Source organism: Canis lupus, chromosome 13 (genome assembly GCF_011100685.1).
Source record: "Canis lupus familiaris isolate Mischka breed German Shepherd chromosome 13, alternate assembly UU_Cfam_GSD_1.0, whole genome shotgun sequence".
Lineage (NCBI taxonomy): Eukaryota > Metazoa > Chordata > Mammalia > Carnivora > Canidae > Canis > Canis lupus.
Window position 1 is genome coordinate 22,759,792 of NC_049234.1, and position 24,441 is coordinate 22,784,232.

Consider the following 24,441-nt stretch of genomic DNA (forward strand, 5'->3'; position numbering starts at 1 on the left):
TCACATACTCTGTGACCTCAGGCAAGTCACCTTCCCATTTTGAGCCACAATGTCCTCATTTACAAAACAAATAGACAAAAGTCCAACTCCTGTGGATTAAACTCCAACCCAGGGAGCTGCCATGATTGTTTTTCAATCTCACCATTGTTAGGGTTTCATGTTCTCCCATCATTTCTTGATTCCCTCCACACCTTGCCACATTTTGAAGCCCAGGCTGCCCAGTTCAGCTGGAACATTCTACTACATTCCTGTTGTCACTATCACGAATTACCACAAACTCTGTGGTTTAAGGCAACAGAAATTTATCCTTTCATTGTTCTGAAGTCTACAAGAGTCGAAGAATTCCAAAATGAGTCCTTTAAGGATAAAATCAAGATGTTGGTAGGGTTGATTCCTTCTTGATATGCCAGGGGAGGATCTGCTCTTTGCCTCTTCTAGCTTCTAGCAGCTGAAACCTATGGCTTGTGCTCTCACTTTCCCATTCTCTGCTACAGTCATCACATTGCCTTCCCCTCTTATGTAGTCAAATCTCTGGTTCCTGGTGATAGGAACCCATATGATTTAGGACCCACTGAGGTACCCAAAATCATCTCCCCATCTCAAAATCATTTATCACATCTACAAAGTCCTTTTCTGCCATGTAAGGTAACAAGCAGGATTCCAGGCATTATGACATGGATATCTTCTTTTTTTTTTTAAGATTTATTTATTTATTTGAGAAAGAGAGAGAGAATGAGAGCTCACATTGAGTGGGGGGAGAGGCAGAGGGAGAGGGAAAGAGAGAATCCCTAAGCAGACTCCCTACTGAGAGCAGAGCCAGACGTGGGGCTTGATCCCAGGACCCTGAGATCATGACCTGAGCCAAAATCAAGAGCCGGACACTTAGCTGACTGAGCCACCTAGGAGCCCCAGGACATGGATACCTTTTAGGAGTCCATTAATCAGGCTGCTACAAAGATCTCAGGGGAAACAGCCTTATCCTCTGATCAGATTCTCCCTTGAAGCTAGATTTTTCCTTGCTCTCCAGCTTCTGCTTTCCTTGACCTTCAGGCCTCCTAAATCTTCCTCTCGCTGTAAATCATTAGGGCTGGAAGGACCACACTAACCACATGGTCCATCCCTCTCATTTTATAGTTAAGAAAACTGAGGCCCAGGGAGCAACTGCATGCTCTAGGTCACACAGTTGGCAGAGCTGTGCTAATATCTGGGCCTTCAGCCTCCCAGGCCAAGGCACCTTCCAATGTCTTATCTCTTCCACACCCACTGGACCTGACCTCCTGGCTCCTAGATCTGCTTCTTTGTGGAGATAACAGTCTCTGCTTACCACTCCTGGCTTCCTGAAAGCCAAACTCTTTTGGATTAAACCCCAAAGTCTTGTGAGAACCTGGACCAAGCTCAGGCCCAGGGCTCAATGTCCTCCACACTTCAGAGTTGCCCAAAGGGCTGTGACATGGCACTGGCACAGCAGAATAGTCCCTAAGAAGTGATATGGCCCTGTCATCAGTTCCACCTGAGCTGGAACTTCCAGGACTTTCAGAGTGTTTCATCTTCCGGCCTCATAGATTTTACCTCATGCCCACTCTACCACAGCCACATGGGGCCTGGTTTATGGCCAGTCCAATGTACTATGGAGTTGATTTATACTTTTCTCAAGTAAGACAGTCTTAAGGGATCTTGGAAAGACACCCAACATGGATGTCACCAGAAAACCCGAACTTCTGGAGAAACCCCAAGTTCTCTGAGCCTGTAGTGATTGAAAATGAAGGTGAGGCTTTCTCTGAGGGCAAATGGAGGCTTCAAACAGTGAAGGACATCCAGGCAGAGGATGCTGCCCTCTGAATATATGCTTAAGGTCTGGGATTGTCCCTAAGGATGTGGGACAGAGACAGTCACATTGTATGACCCCCTTACTGTGAAAAGCTTTTAAAGAGTCTTGAGTTCAAATTCAGATCTTCCCTTCCTCTTGCAAATGGATGATGTTGGGTATGTTACAGTGAAATAGAGTTGGTAAATTCTATCTCCTCACTTTGTTGTAGGGGTTAAATGAGATAATATCTGTATGGACCGGTATGATACCCTGACATACAGTAGGTGCTAAATTGATGTTTGTTTCTCATTCTCCCACTCCACATTTTGATGGATGAAGATGGTATTGGAGTAAAAAATCAGTTTAAAGTAGGATTTCTCAACAGTGGCACTATTGACTTTTGGGGCTGGATAATTAATTCTTTGTTGTAGGAAGCAGTTCTGCACATTGTAGGATGGTTAACAGTATCCCCAGCCTCTACCCACTAGATGCCAGTAACACCGAACATTCATGACAACAAAAAATGTCTCCAGACATTGCCAGATACCCCCACAGGGGCAAAATCTCCCCCAGCTGAGAACTACTGGTTTCAAGGGTACAGCGTCAGCCTGAAGGAGAAAAGATATCAGAGAACAGGACATATGTCCCAAGGGGCTCTCATCTCCTTAGCTTCAGTGGAAGAAGGCTTAGTGGACATTGCCCCCTCCCTGTCCCAAATTCCTCTGAAAGACTGCCTAGGATTGTCAGGTATGGGACGATCAGTCCTTCCAACATTCTAATCTAGAAAAATGAATGTATTTGGAGATACAAATGGAAAAATACTTTAATCCTCCTTTGCAAATGTCTCCTGATAATCTAAAAAGGCAACTGTGCTTACAGAGGGAGATAGGAGAGGAGGAGGAGGGAAAGACAAAAAGGGAGAAGGAAGGAGGGGCAGGAGGGGGAAAGAGGAGGCAAAGAAAAAAACAATGTTAACAAGACTATGTACTAGGTGCTTTTTTAAGTTTATAATAGAGATTTCCTCACAATGTCTTTTCAAGATAGGTGTTTACTGTGCCTATTTTGCAAATGAGGAGACCAAGGCTCAGAGATACTAAACATCTTGCCCAAAGACATGTAGGTAGAAACTGTGGGAATCAGGATTCCACAAACCAAACATTCTTCCCCCACCCCATTCTGTTGCTTGGAATACATTTATGGCTACAGAGAGATTCACTTTCTAGTAATTTGACAATTAACTTCTTTAAATTCCATTCAAACCACAACCCAGCCCAAGTCTGGGGCATGGGAATGATCACAGAGAAGTCTGAAGCAGAGCACAGACAAGGCCTTTGGAAATCCAGGCAGCAGGGGGAGGATGAGGTGTGTGTGTGTGTGTGTGTGTGTGTGTGTGTGTGTGTGTGACATCTTCACTGATGTCCTGACAATGACCTCACCCTTGATTGAGGGGCCCTTGGATGACAGACACAGAGAGCTGGTTGATAGGTCTCTGGCCAAAGAGTCAGAAACCTTGTACCCCATTTTACAAACTCTTTTCAAGTGTCCCAGAACATCCAGCTCCAGGGCAGGTGGGGGAGGGAATAGGGAGAGACTCAGGGATAAAAAGTTGTGAGAAAGCTACTACTGCCTGATGTTCTTATTGTGCTGTGGCTGTTGTCAGCCTACAACATCTCAATGGGCCAGCAAGTATGAAAGATTTGAGGAACCATGGGAATCTGTCAAAATGACATAGAGGCAGCTTGAAAGGTCCACTGCTGGCCAAAACTGAGACAGTTTGAGCATTACCACAAGTAGTGGTAGTATTGTATTATTAAACCATAGAATAAAATAAGGATCCATGAGTCCATACTAATTCAAACAAAAAAAAAATCGGGAAAGAAGGTGAATCTCCTTCTTAAACTAGAAAGCCAACTAATGAGTGTAGAAGGAATGATGGAGATGGAAAACCACCATTTGGCTACTATCGTCATAATTATTGATTTAGGCATCTATTGATATGGGATATTGAAACTTGTGGGGAGAAATTTTGGTGAATGAGAGGAGATGTATAAATAGCTTTGAAGAACCTCCCCTCAAGACAATTATTCCTTACAAAGGGAAAAAAAGCGTAGCTTTATAGTACAGAAAATGACACCACCTTCACCAATTTAATGTCACCAGGAACGGGAGAAATAGACATCATGTGCCTCCTGAGATCATTCAGTAAACAGAGCACAATGTACTTCTGTGTATTCCTATCAAAAGTCTATATAGCCTGTATCTAAGCTTGAGAAAACATCAGATAAACCTACCCAACCATGAGGGGCTTTATACTAAATGGCCTGTACTATTCAAAAATGTCAATGTCCGTGGATAGAACTGGAAGGTATTATGCTGAGTGAAATAAGTCAACCAGAGAAGGGCAAACATTATATGGTCTCATTCATTTGGGGAATATAAAAAATAGTGAAATGGAATAAAGGGGAAAGAAGAGAAAATGAGTGGGAAATATCAGAGAGGGAGACAGAACATGAGAGGCACCTAACTCTGGGAAACGAACAAGGGGTGGTGGAAAGGGAGGTGGGCGGGGGGTGGGGGTGACTGGGTGATGGGCACTGAGGGGGGCACTTGATGGGATAAGCACTGGGTGTTATGCTATATGTTGGCAAATTGAACACCAATAAAAATAAATTTATTAAAAAATAATAAATAAATAAATAAATAAAATTAGGCAAAAAACTAGGCAATAATTATTACTAATGACTGCAACTTTGTTCAAATCTAGTACTGAATCAATGACACATACATAGTATAAAAAATCCCTAAAATTAAATATGTGAAGTCGTTACAGATGTTTGTATCTATATTTATTGACAGAGAAGAACTATGCAAGGTAATATTGCATAAAGAAAACGAAACCAAAAAAAAAAGAAAACCAAACCAGAACAAAACCCAAATGGCAGAGCAATTAGTGTAAATCTATTTTTCAAATACATGTGTTTGTATATTTGCTTGGGGAAAACACCGAGATGGATTTACATGATATGCATATATAGTGTCTATCTCTGCATGACAGGATTTCCAGTTTTATTTTATAAATGTTTATTAAATAGGGGCTCCTGGGTGGCTCAATTGGTTAAGCATCTGACTTGGTTGCAGCTCAGGTCATGATATCAGGGTCTTGGGATCGAGCCTCACATCGGACTCTGCACCTGGTGCAGAGTCTGCTTGGGATTCTCTCTCCTCCTTCTGCTGCCCCTCCCCTCCCCCTGTGTGTGTATGCAGTCTCTCTTTTTCAAATAAATAAAATCCTTAAAAATTTTTTTATCAAATAAATTTAATAAATGAATAAAAAGAAGAAACATCAATGTCATGAATGACAAAATAAGAACTAAAAGTTCAGGAGGAAAGGAGGCTAAGGAGATAGGATACCTAAACGCAACACAGGACCCATGACAAACTTTCTCTATAGAAGAAGTTATTGGGACAGCTGGTGAGAATAAGAGAGTTAGCTAGCTCACTAGATGAATAAGAGCAATACATTAGATGATAAGATTGTGTCAATTTTCATTTTCAGATATTGATCATTTTTACTGTGATTCGGTAAGAGAATAATTATTATTTTTAGGACATACGTACTGAAATACGTAGGGGTAAAGGGGCATCATGTCTTCAACTTACTCTCACGCAATTTAAAAATGAAATTGTGTGTGTTTGTGCACACCGCACGCAGTTTGTGCAGGGAGAGAGTGGGAGCCATGTAACCTCCCTTCTGCACAAGGCACCTTCCCATCTGTTAGGCTTCAGTTTAAGTCAATAATTTTCGCTACCATCTTCCCCTTTATTTTTCAAAAATGCTATAATAATGTGTAAATATTTACTTGTGAGCGTGTGCTTAATCCTGTGAACCATTTGAACGTGAAGAAAGTGTTCACGCTGATTGTTTCCGCATCCCAGTGCTTACCACCACCTGCTACTTAGGCTCACTCATTAGCTTTGTGACCCTGAGCAAGTCATTTAATCTCCCTCTCTTTTTATCCCTAAAATGGGTTTCCCTCATAGGTTCTTTTGAGAATCGAGATCATTTGCCATCTTTGGTATTTACTGCTAATTTTCTTCCTCTTCTTCCTGGAAGAGCTCATCTCTCTGTCAGTTCCCTTTATGTTAAGTGACAGAAACTGCACTAGAGCTGATTGAAACAAAAAAGGGAAGCTCTGAGCGGGTGGTTCTAAACCACTGCAGAAGTAGGTGAAACCATGGACTCAAATGCCCTCTACTACTCACATCTCCTTCTCATTCTCCCACTTTCTGTGTGTGTGTATGTATGTGCAAGTGTGTGCATCCGTATGTGTGCACGCTCACGTGTGTGTGCCTGTCATGTCTTTGCTTCTCCCCGTGTGTCACTGTTATTCTCTAAGCTGCCCAGGAAGCTGCTTCTGCAGCTGTGGCTCCCATCATAACGTCCTTCCAGAGAGAAATGGCGCTTCTATTCATTCTCCCAGCTCCAACTGGAAGAGTCCCAGGGAAGAACTCTGATGGCCAACTTGAATCATGTGACACTCCCCTGACTACTAGGGTCAGGGAGGTGGAGACATACAGCTCTCACTCAGGTTAGGATAGGCTGGGGACAATACCCCACAAAGAGGGGGATGCATTTCCAAGGAGGAGCCAAAGAGTTCAGGCAGAAAAAATCTCTCCATGGTTTCTCCACCATGAGAAACACAATATAATACAAAGCAAGATGTGCAGGGCGTAGTGGTAATTGCAACTGCCTCAGTAAGCTATATATGAGTCTTCCTCTCTGGTTAAATTTCTGGCAACCTGGAAACAGGTTAATTAAGACAATGCCTTAATTATGATTCTTTCCCCCTGTATCTAGCACGTGTACATGGGGCGGGAGTACACATTGCTTGAATAAATGAATGAACAGTGTAAGCATCAAAACTTTCTTTCGTCCCTCTGGGTGCTTCTGTGATCCCAGTCTAGGGAAACAGTTACATATTGGCCCCCAAAGAGTCTCCAAGAAGTTTGGCTTCTCGCTCATTAGCTATTTACGTCTTAGAATGGTCTCACTGAGACCTGCCCATTCTCCTTTGCCTTGCTTGGCTTCTTCTGTGAGTTTCCATGTTCCTATTTATAAATCTCACTTGAGCCAGGCCCTCTGGCCCTGATTCTCTCCTCACTCCCTGCCTTCCTCCTATGGGCAGAATGCTTTGGTTAACCCAAAATGGCTCTCAGAGGAGGTACAGCTGCTCATACCAATGTCTTGTGGCTTCAACAAGTTCCCTGCCACAGGAGCAGCAGATTTTTTGAATTGCCTCTTCAGCTCCTGCCTCAAGGGCAGAGCGATCACTCAGCAGCTTCCCTGTTTCATGTATGGAAAAGTCAAGAGGCTGTGAAGGAAGTAATGGGACAAAAGTCCTTGAGTTCCAGGTTCATTCAGTTCTGGACTTTGCAAGTTCCCAGTCCCTAGCCATGGCTAAGCCTTGAACACCCTTCCTCAAACCCCAGAGATGAAGCCAACCACCTTGGGCTGAGCAACCAAGCCCTGTGTGGGGTTCTGGGACACCACAATGATGCACACCAGTTCCTGTCCTTGCAAGGCTCCCATCCCCGGCAGGCAACCGGGAAGGAAAGCCATTAGTACAACGGAGTGTGATGTACCAAGGTTTCAGGCCATGAGCTGCACAACACAGAAAACATTAGAATGCTGCAAATGGCTTCTGCACCTGCAAAGACCTTGGTTTGACTCCAGAAAATCTTCTAGGGCTCATTTACCAAATACCTGCTTACAGAAATAACTCAAGAAAAACCCTTCAAAGTTATTTATTTACAATCATAGCAATTCTTAAGCTGGAAGAAACTTGAAGATAATCTAATCCCAAACCCTGAATTCACAAGGGAACACACCAGATCTACAATTACACAATTAAATCACTGCCATGGTGTGCAAACTACCCCTAAGGATGTCATCTTAATAATGCATATCATTTTCTGTTGGAAAAAAAATAAAGAAATTAAACATTGAGGCATAAGGCTTTGAGCTACACATACCATTGTCACACTAAATTTTCCCAATAAGGAGGTGGATGATTTTATTCCATTTACAAAGGAGGAAACGGAAGCACAGAGGTGTTAAATGATAGCCCAAGGTCACAAAGCTGATAAATGATGACTCGGTATTTGAACTCAGGCTTACTTATGTCCATGGACACTATTCCTATGAGAATGGAAATGTACTGAATTCCTGTTTAAAAACCTGGGTTCCTTGTCTTAAATCTACCACTAACAAGTTATGTGAACTGGGAAAGCTCTTTTCATCCTTTTGGGACTGAGTTTCCTGTTCCATAAATCGAGCGGGGTTAGCGATAGCAATACACTGTATGACGCATGAATGGCTACCCTCCCATCCTATGCGCAAGACAGACATGATTATAAAATCAGGGCACTAAAAAAATAAATAAATAAAATAAAATCAGGACACTGTTTCCCCCTGAGCTCACATTGGGCTTCTAATGCAGAGCGTCATGCAACCCTTAGCAATTGGTACAGAATAAAACTTATTTGCCACCCTTTGGCTCTATGAGCTCTCAGATCTTTGCCAGCTCTATTTAGTCTGTGCAAACTCTGGCCCTGGATTTTGTCATTTCTTTGCAGTGCTGGAAATAAAAAGGGAACAGCTTATCTATGATTCTGCAGAAAGAATCCTGCCAGATGCAGAGCCCTACTGTTCTGGCTGATGGCAGAGCTGTGCCCAGGACTCCAGAGGGGAGGACCTGCCATAAATGTGAAGGGTTACAACTCTGCCCCACACAATGGGAATCTTCCCTTGTGACTGGCATTCACTGGGATGTCACATCGTTCTCCAGCAAAACGAATCTCTATTGCTGAAATGGTTTACCACCACCACCAAGGCCCCAGGGAGTATATGAAAAACATCAGTCCTCTCACATGCTCACTGACACACTGGCCAGAGGGATGGGGTGAGGGTGTGGGGGGGTTATGGGGAGACAGTTAGTCAGAGTTATCTCTAGGGAAGATATCCAGAAGTGCCAAGCTATTTCAGGTGATTGAGCCTGGGACAGGAGGTGACAGAGGAATGGAACATCAAAACAACATTGACATCTGATGCGAAGTTAACAAGTGCCATCAAATGCCATGTGCAGAGGCAACAGGCAGTGTCAGACCCGAGAGAGCAGAGTACCTGGCCAAATCACCAGGCTGTCCAGACCTCAGCAGTGTCTGCAGCGTGCAGGTCACCCCCACCTGCCAAGAGCTACCATGAAAAAAAGAGGGGTCTATTCTTCCAAGTGTCTATTTGAGTACAGTGTCAAATTACCCTAGGTTGCCAGCGAGTGCCCATGGCCCCGGCTCTGCCCTGGGAGGTGAGTCAGCCCAACTCTGAAGAAAGCCCTGCAGGCCCTGGGAGGAGAGTATTGTACGGGTGAGGCAAGTGGACAGGGACAGCCCTGACACCGTGTAGACGAGGAACCTACTTCCTAAGTGGGCCCTGGGTCCCCTACCCTCTGCACCCCAGACTGGGCTCTATTTCAGGTACTGTCTCTAACCCTGTTCTCAGGCTACTCAACCAGAGATAGTAGCACAACCCATGCAGCCTCATTAGGTGACTCAGTGAAAAAAAATAAACCACTTTCTCCAAGAAAAAGAAATCCACAGGAAGGATCCAGATCTGTCCTCTTGTTGGTCTAGCTCAGCTATTCTCCAAGTGTGGCCCTCTGGCCAGGAGCATCAATATCTTTTTACCATCACAACACATCAATAATGTTAATTTAATATACTTCCCTTCTTGCAAGAGTCAATATAGCTTAGTGAGAAGACCAAAAGCCCTGGCACTTGTTACAAATGCACTGTGGGCTTAAAATGATAAATAAAATTAGTATTTGGGAGAGACGGAAGTGGAAGGAAAAATAAGCCCCCCCCCCTTCATCTCCTTAGTGTTCAGCCATTACAATCCCATAATTGTAGCCAATAATAACTACCATTTATCTAGATGTGGTCATGAGCCAGGTGCTGTGGTGAGCACTCTACATGTATCATCTTTCAGTAAATTTTTAGGGATGTGGCTTTATTTTACAAAAGAAGAAACTGAGGCACAGTGAGATTAGACATCTCGTTGAGGGCATTCAGCTCTTCCTAAGTGTCAAAGTTGGGACCTGGCCCCATGTCTGTCTGACTGTAATAAGTCTTGGCCATATTGCCTTAATCTGATAACCACTGTCCCTCACTGCCTCCACCCCAACCCCAACACTCTTCATTGTGGTTGATGTGGGGCCAGAGCAAGACCAGGAGTGTGAGCTTCTTTGTACACACTAGGTGCTTAATCCATGGGAGTGCTCTCCCCTTGCCTTTTAGAACATTCATCCTCTGTTGCCTGGTCCTCGAGAGGATGCCCCTGTATCACTTTGTTGATTGATTCCCTTTGATGTTGCAGGAGCCCCCTCGCTTTTGTGCATAGTCCAAGGAGAAACCAGAGGTTTTGCCTCAAACTGGCTCTGTTGAAAGTCACATCCCAGGAAGATGCTCCCGCTAACAGAGATAGTGGGACACCAAGGTATGCCCTTTCTCCAGCCTCTCATCACTGTAACATCTCTGGGCCCTTAACCTCCTTCTCCTGAAGGAAACCAAAGCCCTGCATGGTTGCCAGACCTGCGCATGGATGCCATGGAAACAAGAGAGCAAGAACCAGATTCCAGGTTTCTGGATTCTGGATTCCTAGCCACTCCCTCACACAACACTGTCACTTGGGGAAGAGAGATGGGCATCCTGCCACCGGCTACCTGGCCGAGGGCCCAGCTAAGGGTCAGAACTGTCTCTTTGCCAGCCAGGGATACTCATAAGCTACCAAGTGTTGTTCTAAGCTGCTTCCTTGGGAAAAGCAGCTATAGGGTATGGTGGTTGGACACAGTAGATCTAGACCCAAATAGCCTTGGTTCAAATCCCAGATAGTGTTGTATCTGTGGCCAAGTTACCTAACCTCTGTAAGCCTCAGTTTCCTTACCTGTAAAATGGGGGTAACACCTTCATGAAGTTGTGACGAGCATCATCTGTGCTATACTTGCCCTTTACACATGTTTTCTCATTAGATCCTATAAAAACACTTTGAAGTAGGTATTATTATCTCTATTCTCATGAGAAGAAACAGACACAGAGCTGAGAAATATCTTGCCCCAGGTCCCATAGATGGCAGTGATTTTAGTAATGATATCTAACATTCAGTAACTCTTACTATGTGCCAAGCCTAACAAAACCGGGTAGCTAAGTTGTACCTAATTTATAAAAAGTAGTAAGAGCTGAGACACAGAAAGACTAACCTGCCAAGACCCTAAAGCTTGTAAATGGCAAAGCCACAACATCACCCCGGCAGCGTGGCTTCAGAATCTGTGCTCCTGGTGGCTGTTTTCACCCGAGATCTCTGTCTGCTACACCATGCTACCTAGTGATGAGCTGCGAATCAGCCATTTCATGAAAAACAACAACAACAACAACAACAACACAACAACAACAACAACAACAACAACAAGCTCTTCTTAACCTTTAACAGCTTTGGTCGCCTGAGGAAGAGTTATAAGTCACAATCATCATCACCGAATAGAGGTGGTTCTAACAGTCCAAATGAGAGCTGATTGTCCGATCAGAGCCCAGGTTCTTAGTGGGGCGCTCCTGGCATTGTGTATGGGACAGTTCTTTGCTGTCACGTGGGGAGGGAGCTGTCCCTCATCTTGCAGGATGATCAGCACCCCACTCCACCTGTGGAATGCAGGGACTCCCTCAACCCATTGTAACATCCCAAAATGCACCCCCCACAACTTTTACAGATTTTCTGGGTGCTGGGGAGGATTACGCCCAAAGTGAGAACCCCTAAAATGGAGGATTACCTACTTCTCTCTCCTCTTTTCACTAATTTAGTTCAACCCAAGGAATTAGGACAGAGCAGAATCAAACCAGGACCAGCCACCTGTAGGAGACTGAGTGTAACTAAGTACCCAGTGGAGTGCTGGGGGGCGACAGGCAGAAGAACCCTGGTGAAGGAGGAAGAGATGCTACCCACGTACGTGGTCAGAAATGGCTCTGTGGCAACTCTCCTGGCTGGAGGTTGGGGCAGAGGAGGAGGCCAAGTGGAGAAGGAAATGTAACCTAAGAGAGGCCAACTCACCCCCTTTGCTGTTCAGTGGCTGGGAGAAGGCTAGGGCAGGCCCAGCAGAGGTGGAGAGCTCCAGGGGTGGAGGTCGGGATGCCAGACCTGGTAGGCTGTGTCACCGTGGTCAAGTCCTCTACCTTATGTTCCTCAATTTCCCCAGCAACCCTCGATGGTGGCCTCCCTGCCCACTTCCCAGAATTGGAGGCTCAAGGGACATTGGGAATGTGAGGGTGCTCAGAACAGTAAGTATCACTGGTATTTCCTTTGTGTCCGAGGTAAGTCACTGGGCACTGAGCACTGTTTCTCTTTGAATATCTGTCACCATTCATAGAAGGATGAACTATTTGCCAGGCCCACACTCAGTGATTCATTTGTCCCCCCGAGGATACCACGAGAGTACTTCCTTTCCAGGACAATCACTGCCAAGTGCCAAAAACCTCGAGGGTGGTGTGCATGGGCTGTCCGGAGTGCGGGGAAGGAGCATGTGACCTGGGCACAAGGCAGGCTCTCAGTCTTTGCTGCCCCTCCATTAGGAATGCCAGGATTGGGGGTGCCTGGCTGGCTCAGTTGGTAGAGCATACAGCCCTTGATCTAGAGCTAGATCTAGACGTTGTGAGTTCAAGCTTTATGATGGGGGTAGAGCCCACTAAAAAAAATAAATTAAATAAATAAATACATAAATAAAGTTAAATTTAAAAAAAGAATGCCAAGATGTAGCCGTAAGCAGCATTTTAGGGCACTGTGGTTCAGGATACGATACATGCTTTGGAGTTCTACATCGTATATGTGTTTATTTTTGAGGAAGGAAAGAGAACACTACAGACTGAGTGCTTATTGTGCTCTAGCAACTGTGCTAAGGGCCTGACGTGCATTTGTCTCATTTAATTATTGCAGCACGTCAGCCACACACATGAGGAAACTGAGAAATATAGTTAAGTGATTGCCTAAAGTGGTACACCTAATTGTTGGATGTGATAAACAAAATAATGCCCCCTTCCATGTCTCTGGACCCCAGAATCTATGATAATGTTAGGTTCCATGGCAAAGGGAATTCAGATTATTGACGCGATTAAAGTAAGATCAGCTTACTTTAAAGATTGATTGATTGATTGATTGATTTGAAAGAGAGAATATGTGTGCACACAGAGGGAGGGGCAGAGGGAGAGAGAGGATCTCAAGCAGACTCTGTGTTGAGTGTGGAGCCTGCCATGGGGCTCAATCCCCGAATCCTGAGATCATGACCTGAGCCAAAATTAAAAGTCAGATGCATAACCGACTGAGCCACCCAGGCACCCCAAGACCAGCTGACTTTAAAATCAGATTATCGTAGTAATCTGGGTGGGCCCAATGTAATCACAAGGGTCCTTAAAAGTGGAAAGGGAGGCAAAGAGGAGAGGTAGAGAGGGGGCATGCGAGGGACCTTAGGGAATTAAAAGTGAGCCTCCTCTTCTCTCCTACCTAAGTGTTCTGCCACTAGAATTCCATAATTACAGCTAATAATAGCTACCATTTATCTAGAAGTTATGAGCCAGGCACCATAGTGAGCACTACACACATATTATTTCTCTGAAAAATTTGCCATGAGAGATATGGCTTTATTTTTTTAAGATTTTATTTATTTATTCATGAGAGACACAGAGAAAGAGGCAGTGGGAGAAGCAGGCTCCCTGCAAGGAGCCCGATGTGGGACTCGATCCCAGGACCTTGGGATCACCACCTGAGCTGACAGCAGATGCTCGACCACTGAGCCACCCAGGTGCCCCAGAAATGTGGCTTTATTTTACGAAAGAAGAAACTGAGGGACAGGAAGGGTAGACACCCTGTGGATCAAAGGTCAGACCCCTAGGGCAGCGCCCTACAAGGTTGCTTATTCTGAATGCACACTCATTGCCTGTGGGGAGGGCTAAGGGCAGCTATGGGACCACTGCCCCCCAAATTCTCCATGAACTCAAGAAGGCCATTCAGCTACAGGGCCTTCTGTCATTATCTGTGGTCTTCACAAATTGAAACTTGAGCATTTTTCAAAGATACTGATTCTTTCTTCACTACTCAAGGCTTGGTGAGAGGTGTTTCTTTTTGGTTCTCTCAGATGTGTTTAGGGAATGGTTAGGTGTTCTCTACATAGTAATTGTGCTCCAACATTTCTCTATGTCCACGACTCTAATTTCTTTCTCTAAATTATACCAGGAGACATCTGGCTTCTGTTTTTTTTTTTTTTTTTTTTTTTTGACATCTGGCTTCTGAATCTCATTTCGTATGGGCCACCTTTGTGACAGAGTTCAGTCAATCACTAAACAACCAATTAAAATCTGTTGCACAAACTTGCACAAAGATTTTGCCCACCCTTCCTTCTTTCCACCTCAGATCCTGAACTGGAGTCTTAGTGCTACAGAATCATTCTGGGTTGGAACATGAGTAGTCATGTCCTACAGTTAGGGAGAGGAGTTGAGCTCAGAAATTCAAGTCTTCTGACTTCCGAAGCTCAGTGTTTCTGAAATATTCATTGCCATCTGCCTTCAGAACTTCTAGGAAACAAGAAAAAGGAAAGGGAAGAAAAATGGGACCCATGCTCTGCTGTCAAGGGTCTCAGAACAGTTACTCAATGTCTTTGGTTTCAGTCTTTTGTAATTCCGCTATTAGGAGCCTGAGATTAAATGGTCCCTAAGGTCCCTTGCAGCCCATATGAGGCCTACCCTAATCTTCCTGGGTATCAAGCCCTGATACCTAATTTGTGCTTCTTCTATCTACTATTTCTTTAGAATCTTGTGATTTGCCAGGCCCAGTAGCTTAGCTAATGAGCCACCATCTATCACATTGCATGGGGAGATGAGTATAATTGTCTAGTATATTTACAGACACTCACATCAAACCTCTTTTTATCCCTGAAGAGTCTAAGATACCCCAAAATATAGTGACTTTTCATCAGGAAGAGTAAAGAAATTTTAGTAGAGCAAAACACTCACTAAGAATCTATACAGTAGTCCTCCTTATCCATGGTTTTATTTATAGTTACCCAGTCAGCCATGGTCTGGAGGCAGAAGATGCTCCTTCTGATATGCCACCAGGAAGTCAGTAGTGGCCTAACGCTATGTCACAACACCTACGTCATTCACCTCACCTCATCTCATCACGCAGCCATTTTATCATCTCACATTATCACAGGAGGAAGGGTGAGTATAATAAGATATTTTGACAAAGAGAGACCACATTCACATAACTTTTATTATAGTATATTGTTATAATTGTCCCATTTTATTGTTGTTAATCTCTTACTGTGTCTAATTTATAAATTAAACTTTTTTAAAAAAATAAATTAAACTTTATCATAGGTATGTCTGTATAGGAAAAAAACAGGGTATATATAGGGTTCACTACTATTCATGGTTTCAGGCATCCCCCGGGGTTCTTGGAACGTATCCCCTGGGGTTCTTGAAATGTATACCCTGTGGGTAAGAGTAGCTACTGTATTAACATTTTCTGGCATTTGCTGAGCACCAACAATGGGCAAGATTGGTAGACACTGTATATACGTCATCCATTTCTCACTAAGACTCTGGAGATAATTATTTCCTCCATTTTAGGGATGGGAAGACTGAGGCTTAGAGAAGCTAGGTTGATTTGCCCAAGGTGAAAACATGGGTGGGTGGGATAGGACATAGTCCATATGGTCCCAAATCTAATGTTATTTATACTGCACTATGTATCAGACAGAGTGCTGGCTTCCTTCTTCATTTCCAGAGCCCTTTGTTTATACCAATTATTCAAGGTCTGACCACACTCATCCCATATTAAATCCATTTTTTCCAGATCTGCCTCACTCATTGGTCCATCAATCAAACAACTGACCTTTACCAGGACACTCACTACATCTTACTCATCTCTCTATTCCCTTGCCCAGACCTAGACATAGCTCCCAACAGGTATACAATATATGCTCGCCAACTAGCATGCATCAATATTCTGAAAACATCCTCTGCAATGAATACCATGCTGATGAATTTTGATGAAAGGAGCCTTTTTTAAACATTATTTTAAGATAGAAAAATAAGCATTTGTCATACTATCCATTATAAACATCCTCAGCTAAGCCTCTTTTTTTTTTCTGCCTCAATTTTAAAAGTTATGTTTGATCCATTGGAATGGCCTATATAGTTTGAAGCTTTTACCATTGCTAGACCTGTGATCAGATTGCTCCCTGGGCATACACTCAAACACAGGAAGGAGAAATGTGATTAGTACCCAGATTCTCCTGCCATCCACCCCCTGTCAGTGTCTGGATCCATCGTGCTAATGAGCATAATCATGACTGATTCAGTCCCTGAGTTTCATTGTATAGACTCTAGCCTCCTGCTGAATCGAATCTTTGATTTCCCCAGATTCCTGGGGAGTTCTGAAAAACTGAGAAAAACAAAGAACTCAACATCAAAGTGAATCCTTGGCTATCACATATATTTCCTTGCCCAGAGACCCATCACTTTGTCATTGGGACACCTTTCCTTGGTTAATATTAGAATAGAATTATGGGGCTCAAACAAGGCATCTTATTGATTCACCGTTAGCCAAGAGGGCCGTCTCTGGAGTGATGTTCAGGGCTGCTTCTTGGACTTAAAACTTGAATAGTTCTCTGCCAATGTTTTTTCCTCTGACATAAGGGGAGAGTTGGATTAGAAGATGCCTGTAGACTCACGTACCAACACCTACACTCTGGCTGCACATTATCAAATTTACATTGCTTCCCTAGTGGAAATTTTTGTAGTTAGGGTATTTTCTGTTTGAGGCATTCAGTAAATCCCAGATTCAGAGCTGAAGAGAGCTCCAAAATTCCTATAATTAAGCTCTATAGTATTACAGGCAGTAGAACTCCCAAAGCATCAACCGTTCCAGCAGTCAGCCCAGATTCCAGAACATAACCTAAATCCTTCCTCTTGTCCTCATTTTCAGCACTCCCATCCTGGTCCAAGCCACTGTCATCCTTCACCTGGACCACTGCCATTGCCTCCTAAGTGGTATTTCAGCATTGCCCCCGATGTACCAGCCAGAATGTTCTTTGAAAGAGATAAACTAGGTTGTAATCATTCCTTTGTTTAAGCCTTCTAGTGAATTCCCACTACATTTAGTTTTTTATTTTTAAGTATTTTTTAGAAACTGTTTATTTTCCATCAACCTTATTTCCATTCTGTTCGCCTTTGTGGAAGAGCAGTTTAGGACCACTCAGGGATTGTTCCTACCCACTCAGTGACCTGAGTGGTGGGAGCTGCAGACCTGAGTGTTTCACTCTTCAGTATGGAACTAATGACTAAACACAGGGGGCACCTGTACACCATCAGACCAACATATGACTTCAGGTTGAGTAGCAGCAAACTCAAGAGCTGGAGCAGTCCATTCATCCCCGAAATTCCTTCCTGGGTCACAGCCTTTGGAGCAGTGGCCTGCCCTTCCTTTTCAGGATCTCTGTAGAAGTGGAAATCAGGCACGACCTCGCACAGGTGGACACAGGAAATGGTGCCACGCACACACAGAACCTCCTGGGCCAGCATCCACCACATCAGATCCCCAAGTGAGCTCCCTTCTTGCAAGGAATGGTGATGTCCACATAGTTCAGAGGAGAGTCTGTGTTACACAGAATGACGGTAGGCAGGTTAACATAGGATGCCTCTGTGAGAGGGTGGTGGTCAGCCCTGGGATCGCTAACTAGCAGGAGTCTCGGCTCCCAGGAAGCTTCCTGGATCTGGCTAGCAGAGGTTCTAAGAATGAAGCGGCCAGCAATAGGAGTGCTGCAAACTTCAGCCCAGCCCACTGGCCAGTATTCCTGGATGATATGACACTGACATCAGCTGGGTTTTCAGTGGCAACAATAGCATGAGCTGCCAACAGAAGCTTCTCCCTGGGTCCCCTTCACATTCATGATGTAGATGCCTTCACTCTTCTTCTGTAGCTGTACTGTTCCATTTGGAAGTTAAGGTGGTGCCACCCAAGTGGGTTCCTACTGTCCTAAGGAATCTGAGGACAACCTCCTTTATTTGCAGGACCTCAAGGGCTCCAGAGATTGTGAAAGTTCCCCTTTAAGCTACAGTGGGAATGCAGAACAACATATGGACCCCTCCCTGGATAGCGCAGAAAGGAATTCCCACTGTATTTAAAATTAACTCTAATCTTCCCATGGCCAACCAAACCTTAGAGCTCTGGCCCCTGCCTCCCTCTCTGACTTCATCTCTTTCCACTCTCTTCCTCACTCTCTGCCCCAGATTCACAGGCCTCCGGCTGTTCCTAGAAAACAGCAAATGTGTTCCCCACCAATGGTGTTTGCCCTTGCTTTTCCCTCTGCCTGGAACACACTTATCCCTGTTCTTACAATAGCTAGCTTCTTCTCACCCTTCAGGCCCACGTGTCACCCTCCCTGTGATTGCCCTGACCATTTCACCCCAAGAAGTCCTCACCATCACCCTCCATCACAGCACACTGGCTTATTTCCTTCACAGGTGGCATCACCACCTGAAATGATTATGTCTACTGTTTGTATCATTTACAAATATCTCTTCCCTCTAGAATGTGGGGTGTTGTTCTTTCCAATGATGGACTTTTCCCCAGAACCTAACATAGGATCTTGCACTACTAGGTGCTCAATAAATTTGGATTGAATAAATGAATGGACTGTGTACAATGTATAATAAGAAGCTGTTAAGTCTATTTGTAGTGTGGAAAGTTTTCCTGGAGGAGATGACCTCTGGTCTGATTCTCAAAGCATATGGAGTCTCAGGTCAGGTGTGTAGGGCAAGAGAGGATGTGGAGCAGGGAACAAATATGTAATATATGCCACTGGGCTACATGAGCCAGGCCTGTGCAGCATGCTCTGAGAGCATACAAAAGGAAGTGACTCAAGCAGGGCAGAGGGTTGGCAGGAGGCTTCAGCAAGGATACGATGTCTGATCTGAGCCTTGAGAACTGAAGACAGCTCACAGACAAAGATGAAGAAGAGGCATTTCAGGCAATGTAAGTGTCCTGGGACCAGACAAACAGTATGGAAGAGGATGGTGAAAAGAGGGCATGCCTACTAAGGATCTGGGATTTTTTTTTTTTTTTTTAGAAAAACATAAAAAAATAGAACGCTGTTTTCACCACACCACAGAAAGTAAACAGATAGACACTATTACTTAACAATAAGCAATGGGACTCTGGCAGAAACAAGGATGAGTCAGGAAAGGTTTCTATAGATCTAATTTTAAGCACACATGGTCAAATAATTATATACATATGTCCAAAACATTTTTTTTTGTTACTTTTGTTTGGTCAAAGGGCTTGACGCACAATCAGATTTGTATGCTCAGATGGGCTTCTCTAACTGTGGTGAAGGACCACATATTTAAATTTCCAATCTATCATACTCAATACTTTTGTAAAATACAACAAAAATGGCATGAACACCAAATTATAATAAATGTTCCCTAACACTTACTCTGTTTCTGTATTTATTTCCTCCTGGCTTGGTAAGAAGCACCTGGTAGACCAGCTCTGACCCATGGATCACACTTTGAACTACACTGCGCTAGAGTACCAACTGGCAGGGAGGCAGTGGAGACCATCTAGAAAGGTCCAAGGAGAAGATGGTCTTAGGACATCATCTGGTCCAGACCCTTGCTCTTTGGGCAGGTGGACAAACAAATCATCTGTTTTTCAGAATCCTGTGTTATACTTTTGTGTTCCTTATTGATATTTGCTTTTCCATGTCACTGACGGTTGGGGTCCTCCACAAACTCATAAATATTGTTTGACTGAAGAAGGGACCCCTTTCCAAGGCTGGGAGATGGTATCCTGCTTCAATGGTCACTGCCAGTTAACTCTTCCATAGGTTGAAGGATGTTACTTTGGGGACATTTTGTCTTAGAATTCAGCATGTACCTTCTGACCTACCAAAAATAACAAAAATAATGTTTTGAATTTATATATCCAACTTTATGAATGTATGTGTTTCATTCAGATATGTTCTAGCACCCCTGATCCATCTTTGTTGTACGTGCAAGGGTCACATTATGGTTCGATCTTACTGTTTATTTTGCATGGTATGGTGAAAATAGCACAGGCTGTGGATACATGTTGGTATTCCAGTTGTCATTTTACTGGTTCTATTTGGCAAATAAAGTGACAGAAATTCTGTGAGCTTCAGCATCTTCATCTGAAAAAAATGTGAGAAATAACTTTCATTCAGAGTCATTTTGAAGATTAAATACCATATGTGAAACACTTGGCATACGGTAGGTACTCAATAAATGTGGGACCCTTTACCTTATTTATTTTGTTCCCTGCAGTACTGTTAGCCATGGGCTGGAGGAAAAGATTGAAGCTCTCTTAATTGCCTTTAGTTATAACAATTGCGGAGTCTGTCCTTAGACAGTTTCTGTTCCACCCAATGCAACAAATCCTTCATCCTGAGTAATTACAAGCAAATGCATAGTTACCCGTGGATCCCAGCCCCAACTGCTCCCAACACAGTTGGTGTAATGATAGCAAGCTCTGGAACCTCATAAAGCTCATCATGCTCAGGCTGTCCCTAAGCACATTGGATTGAGCTTGCTGTAAAAGACAGCTCTGTTGGCTTTCGCCCTTCCTGGAAGCTTGCATTTAATGAGCCTCAGGGAAGGAACAGGAAATCACTTCAAAATGCCTTCAGGCAACAGGAATGGCAATGATTCAACAATCAGGCCCTCACAGGTGGCTTCCCCAGGCTCTGGGCAGACTCTCTTTAGATTGCCCAGAGGACAGAGGGTTCCCCAGACTAACACTGGCTGATAACATCCACACTGTGTGAAATATGTGCTTCCTGTTCAGAAGTTATGGGAAGTAAGAACCACCATGAAAACAGTGTTTGGCTCTGAACAGTGACCAAGAGAACCTCTGAATCCCAGCATTCCCTCCCCTTCTCCACACAGTCCTGCCAAGCCCTGCCCTGCTCTGCTCTGCCCTGGCAGGTTGGAGGGTGGCCCATGCACTCCCTGGCAGCTGCTCAAGTGCCCCCTGGGAATGCGGGGCCTCTCTCTGCTCAGGGCTGGCACCTTTCTGCTCTGTTCTCGTTTCCCTGATTCTCTTTCCCAATGAAATGGGCTGTCCATGGAATAATTCTGGAGTTACTGGTGACTGTCAACAAGAAAGGGTCGGACAGATCCTGGGTCTAATCTCAGCTCCCCCTCTTGCTAGCCCTGTAACCCCAAATCTCATCTTTCTCACCTGCAAATTGTAGGTGACAATGACACCTATGTCATGAAGTTGTGCAATGAATCGACAATGTACTAAAGTGCTTAGCACAGTGCCTGGCATACAGTGGATAGTCAACAAATACCCTTATTATTGGTTGTTATTTTTATTATTAATGAGCAGCTGGCATGCCTATTCCCAGATCATCAAAGATATATTAGTTTCATAGGGCTGCTGGAACAAAATACCATAAACTGGATGGCTTAATACTACAAAAATGTATTCTAGAGACAAGAAATCTGAAATCAAGGCATTAGCAGGGCCTCACTCCCTCTGAAGGCTCCAGGGAAGACTCTCTTCCTTGCCTCTTCTAGCTTCTCATGGCTGTTGGCATTCCTTGGTGTTCCCTGGCTTCTAGCCACATCATTCCAATCTGTCTTCACATTACCTCCTCTGTGTCCCTATCCTCTTCCTCTTCTGCCTTATTTCCTTTTGCCACTTTCTTCTAAGGGCACTTGTGAAGATATTTAGGACTTACCCAGATAATCCAAGATAGTCTCCTCAACTCCAGATCCTTAACTTCATCTCATCTGTTACCACATAAGGTAATACTCACTCTTTTGCCCTACAGGTAATATTCATAAGTTCTGGGGATTAGGGCATGAGCATAGCTTACTGGAAGCTATCCCGTTAAACCCACCATAGAAGATATTCCCCAGGAACATGGGTTTGGGAAGGAGGGCTTCTGCGTGCTTCTCGTTCAAGTGTCTCAAATCCTGATAGCATTTGATTATCACCTGCAAAACCCTCTTTCCTGTCTCTCTAGGAACCCATTCATGACCATGCCAGATTCTAACATGGTTACTAGGACCCTGGAGCCATGATATATACAGTCTGAGGTGAGTTTGTGGGATGGAGGGGGTGAGACAGAATTGGCTACAGTGATTAGAGATATGTCACTGGAACAAAGGAACTCTTAAGAAAGAACATCAAATTTTGGCTCACATTATACATAACAGTGGGGATACTGTAGACAGCCAAGCCTAGGGTTATCTGCTCTTACCTATGTCCCTGGATATGAATTAAACCATTATTAATCTTTACTTTGATGTTAAGTGGCTTTGATGCCCTCAAAACTGTTCAAATAAAGTATTTCTCTCAGGGCGCCTGGGTGGCTCAGTCTGTTAAATGTCCAACTCTTGGTTTCAACTCAGGTCATGATCTCAGGGTCATGGAATTAAGCCCCATCCCAGGCTCTGTGCTCGGTGGGAAGTCTGCTTGTGGATTTTCTTTCTCTCTCTCTCTCTCTCTGTGCCCCTCCCCCTGCTCACTCCCTCTCTCCCTCAAATAGATAAATAAATCTTTTAAAAAAATATATTACTCTCAATCCTTGATCGCTGAGGAAGCACCATGTTCAAAAGACACCATGCATATTGTATTCTATGGATTTGTAGAATATAATGTCACACAATAACTTGGATTTGAATGTACAGTGGCAGCTCTGGGGGAGATGGAGGGGAGAAATGTGAAGTTAGAGGTCTCAGGCAGAGTTTCCAAACCAGGAGTTGGTGGAAGTGGAGGTAGAAAGCCTCAACTTTCCTTACCCTAGACCAGTCCCATGACCTCTGCATATTCTTGCCTCTCATGGGGCTCAGTGCTCTCACTGTAAAATGAGAGGGTATAATGGGCTAAATAAAGTTCCCCCCGCCAAGACATTCATGTCCTAATCCCCACAACCTGGGAATTTCACTTTATATTGGCAAAAGGGACCTTGTAGATGTGATTAAATCGAGGATCTTGAGATGGGTAATTATCCTGGATTCTCTAGGTGGCTCTTAATGTAATTGTAAGTGTCCTACTAAGAGGAAGGCAAGAGGGAGATCTGACTACAGAAGAGAAATCATGTGGTAACTGAAACAGAGATTGGAGAAGTATATCCACAATCCAAGGAACACCAGCCACCATTAGAAGCCAGGAGAGGCAAGAATCCTTCCTCCAGAAGGAACCAGTTGTGCCAACATCTTGATTTTAGTGCTGGAAGACCCATTTCAGACTTCTGATTTCCAGAACCATAAGAAAATAAATTTCTGTTGTTTTCAACCATTAAGTTTATGGCAATTTGTTCTAGTAGCAATAGGAAAGGAATGCAAGGAGTTAGACCATATCCCTGCAATAATGATAATTATACAAGAATGTTCAAGGGCTCAGCTTGGGCCAGGCATTCTGTAACAAGTTGTATTCCTAATTTACTCCCATCTTCATCCCTGAGAGGTAAGTATTATTAATCTCAGGGAACCGAGATTTAGAGAGGTTCATTAACTTTGCTAAAATTAAACAAGTAAATGGAGAGCCGGGATCTAACCTCAGGTCCAGCTGCTTCCTAAGGATCCATGATACACTGCTTGCTTTTATATAAGCAATTTCTTGACAGTTTTTACTATATTATACATTTAAGAAAAAAAATTCATGACTTACATAAGCCATTCAATTTCTACTTCCCAGTGGAACTCTAAATATCAGTGTGTGTATATACAAAGTGAGATCTTTTTCTCACATTTCCATTTCTTAGATTATGTTAAAATTGCCTTTAGCAATTTCATGAAATCCAGTTTCAGTAACATAAGAACTCACTCAATGGGAAACGAATTTCTAGTCCTTAGATTAGATAAAATATGTTAGGGCAGCCCGGGTGGCTCAGCAGTTTAGCACTGCCTTCAGCCCAGGGCCTGATCTGGAGACCTGGATCGAGTCCCACTTCGGGCTCCCTGCATGGAGCCTGCTTCTCCCTCTGCCTGTGTCTCTGCCTCTCTCTCTCTCTTTCTGTCTCTCATGAATAAATAAATAAAATCTTTTTAAAAAATACATTAATAAAAATTATCTCAAACTTGAAAATACAAATTGATCAAATAATATTGATCTTGAAAATACAGTATGTCCTTATAATGTCTTCCTGCAGCACTGTTGGACTGGCTCACCTAAGGAGGGTTTCATTCTTTTGGCTAGTGGCTCTCAAACGTTTTGGTCTCAGGATTCCTTTAACTATTAAAAGTATTATGGTATTAACTATTAAAAAGTATTGAAGACCTTTTCCTATGTGGGTTATACTTACTGATCTTTACCATCTTAGAGATTAAAAATTTTTAAATTCAAAATGTTTATTAGTTCATTTAAATAATAATAAACTCATCCCATATGAATACAAGTCACATTTTTATGAAAAAAATATGTATGTTTCCCAAAACCAAATAATTTAGTGAGAAGAGTTTGTATTTTTACAAATTCCTTTAATGTCTGGCTTAAAGAAGACCTC

The 24,441-nt window shown here is 43.6% G+C and overlaps 1 long non-coding RNA gene across 4 annotated transcripts; it reads left to right on the forward strand.

Moving 5' to 3' along the window:
* The first annotated feature begins 10,508 nt into the window (after positions 1–10,508).
* Positions 10,509–23,196, forward strand: LOC119865187. 4 transcript variants are annotated; one of them, XR_005368613.1, is made up of 8 exons: positions 10,509–10,606; positions 11,349–11,449; positions 11,714–11,855; positions 12,106–12,220; positions 14,955–15,115; positions 21,642–21,736; positions 21,958–22,030; positions 22,960–23,196. It is a non-coding gene; the product is annotated as an uncharacterized LOC119865187 (long non-coding RNA). The 4 variants fall into 4 exon arrangements; XR_005368612.1 differs by lacking the exon at positions 21,642–21,736; XR_005368611.1 differs by lacking the exons at positions 21,642–21,736; positions 21,958–22,030; positions 22,960–23,196 and adding an exon at positions 16,887–17,022.
* The last annotated feature ends 1,245 nt before the right edge of the window (positions 23,197–24,441 follow it).